A 3,005-nucleotide genomic window follows, 5' to 3' on the forward strand; every position below is an offset into this window, starting at 1 on the left:
CGACCACGCTTGAATTCATTTACCCAGTTATAAACCGTTGCTAAGGCAGGGGCAGATGTGCCATGAACTGAGTCCAATTCATTTTTTATCTCATATGGAGTTTTAAATGAAAAGGTTTGATTACCGCTCTGAACTCGTTTTTTTCCATTTTTCTTAACGAACAATTTTTTTTTTCAATTGGTTATAAAAACACATAAACTCAGAAGATGTGGACTGTGACTGCACCATATATCTAGTCGGGAGTGGTGCTGACTGAAAACAGATGATTTGGAGCGATTCGCGCGCCATCTGTTGGTCATTCTAAGGACTTATTGAACTACCCTCGTATATATCTTATTTTTTCCATATCTAACTTTGTCTATTAAATCATTAATATCCAGGGGCGAACTGGGCCTATCACCCCCATTAACAACAGTCAATATGCATAAATATATTAAAGTGTATGCATATTTTAAAACAAATCTCATATTAAATTAACGCAAACAATAAAAAATTCCTTGGAACATTTTTAAATACTCTCAAATATTGCAATTCCTTCAAAATATTTTGACACACCTTAAACTTTTTTTTAAAGATTTTTAAAGTACTTTTGAATTTTTTTAAATAACCGTTCTAACATTTTTTTAATTCTATAAAATTTCTTAATGTAATAAAAATAAGTTGAAAATTCCTTGACATCTTTTAAAACATCCTTAAATATTTAAAATCTTCTGAAATGTTTTGAAATCTCTTTGAAATTTTTTAAATCTCTTGAAAATATATTGAAATTTTTAAAATACCATGAAATATATCAAATCTTTTAAAATCTCATATTAAATTACTATTACTATTAAATTACTATTACTACTTGATGGGATTCAAGTCTTCAAATTTTGAATTGTAAACTTGAAACTTTATTTATAAAAAATGAATAATCATGAATTATTTGAAAGCGTTCAAAATTTAAACGTATGTTTTTCAATTGGGCAATCACTAAATAGAAATTACTCGAATTAAAGTTGAACTATTTATAAAACGATTTTTTTATATAATTATAAAATTATATATAAATATTTTTTAAACATACGTTTAAATTTTGAACGCTTTCACTTTATTTATGATTAATAATTATTTGTAAATAAATTTCTAAGTTTACAATTCAAATTTTGAAGACTTGAATTCCATCAAGTGGAAAATTGCTTATGTTTCATAGTTGAAAATAAGATTTCGAAAGTTTTAAATTTGTATTGATTCCATTTTCAAAACTCTAATCTACATAATTACAATATTTAACGTTTTAAAATTTTTCTTTTTTCTAAATTTCAATCTGAATCTTTTAAAAATTTCAAGAGATTTCAAAATATTTTTAAGGACTTTAAATATTTGAGGATGTTTTAAAAGATGTCAGGGAAATTTAAATTTATTTTTATAATTTAAAGGAGTTTCAAATAATTTTAACAATTTTAGCAGAGTTATTTAAAACAATTTCAAAGTATGGTAGAAATCTTTATTGGGTGCTTAGGTGTTTCAAAAGATATTGAAGGTTTTGAAATACTTGATAATATTTTAAAAGCTTCCAAGGATTTTTCAATTAATTATAGTAATTTAATATGAGATTATAAAGGGATTGAAATATTTCAGGGTATTTTTTAAATTTCAAGGAATTTTCAAGAGCTTTAAAATTTTTTAAAGATTTCAGCAGATTTTCAATATTGAGGATGTCAATATTAAGGAATTTCAAAGAATTTTAAAGAAGTACTTTAAAAATCTTTAAAAAAAAGGTCAAGGTAGGTCAAAATATTTGGAAGGTATTGCAATATTTCAGAGTATCTCAAAGTTTGGAAGGAATCTGCAATTGATTAAGGTAATTTAATATGAGATTTTGAAAGATTTATTATATTTTAGGATATTTTAGCAGATTCCAAGGAATTCTCAATTGATTTCAATAATGTAGTATCAGATTGTAAAAGATTTAAAATATTTTAGGCTCTTTTTTAAATTTTCAAGAAATTTTCAAGAGAGTTCAAGAGATTTTAAAGGATTTTAAATATTTAAGGATGTTTAAGAATATTTCAATGAATTTTCAATTCATTTTTATAATTTAAAGGAATTTCAAAGAATTTTAACAATTATAGCAGGGTTGTTGAAAAAAATTCAAAAGTACCTTATAAATCTTAAAAAGATGTCAAGCTGTTTCAAAATATTTTGAAGGTTTCGAAATATTTCAGAGTATTTTAAAAGGTTCCAAGGAATTCTTAATTGATTACAGTAATTTAAAATAAGATTTCAAAAGATTTGATATATCTTAGGATATTTTAATAGATTCCAAGAATTTTCCATTGATTTTAATAATTTAGTACGAGATTTTAAAGGATTTAAAATATTTTGGGGAATTTTTAAAATTGCAAGGAATTTTCAAGAGCATTGCAAAATTTCAAGAGATTTCAAATGATTTTTAATATATTAAGGTCTTTTACAAAAGAAATGACAGACAAACATAACGTCGTCGATGGAAATAATGAGTGAATGCTGCGTCATGAACGACTATCACTTTTTAAAGAAAAAAGCGAACGACTTCAGAATGAACGACGAACTCAAAGTAGGCCTAATGACTTAAAAGAAGTTGAAACCTCGGCATTCACTTATTATTATATTAAACATATATATAAATTTGTAATAAGGAAAACCGCAGGATTTCTCCGGGAGCGGGTGCTAATCTGAAAAATTGCACCCGCTTCCAGCGAAATCGCGGTAAAATTTCAGCCATAACCATGTCTCACAACCGTGAGATAGGTGGTTACAGTCTGTAAAGGAATCAATACGACGATCCAGCAGAAGCCTCGTGGACCCTAAGAACACGGAGCGACCCAAGGACAATCGCCTTCTGCATTTTTCCCGCAAGTGTTCTAGCATATTATTGACTAGCAGGGATGCTTTTTAGGCTATTAGCAAGTGAAAGCTTGGCACCTCCAAGAGCGCCGATGATAAGGACGATCAGTTTAACAGAATATTCCGGATACAATCGT

The sequence above is a fragment of the Belonocnema kinseyi genome, chromosome 8 (assembly GCF_010883055.1).
Source record: "Belonocnema kinseyi isolate 2016_QV_RU_SX_M_011 chromosome 8, B_treatae_v1, whole genome shotgun sequence".
NCBI lineage: Eukaryota > Metazoa > Arthropoda > Insecta > Hymenoptera > Cynipidae > Belonocnema > Belonocnema kinseyi.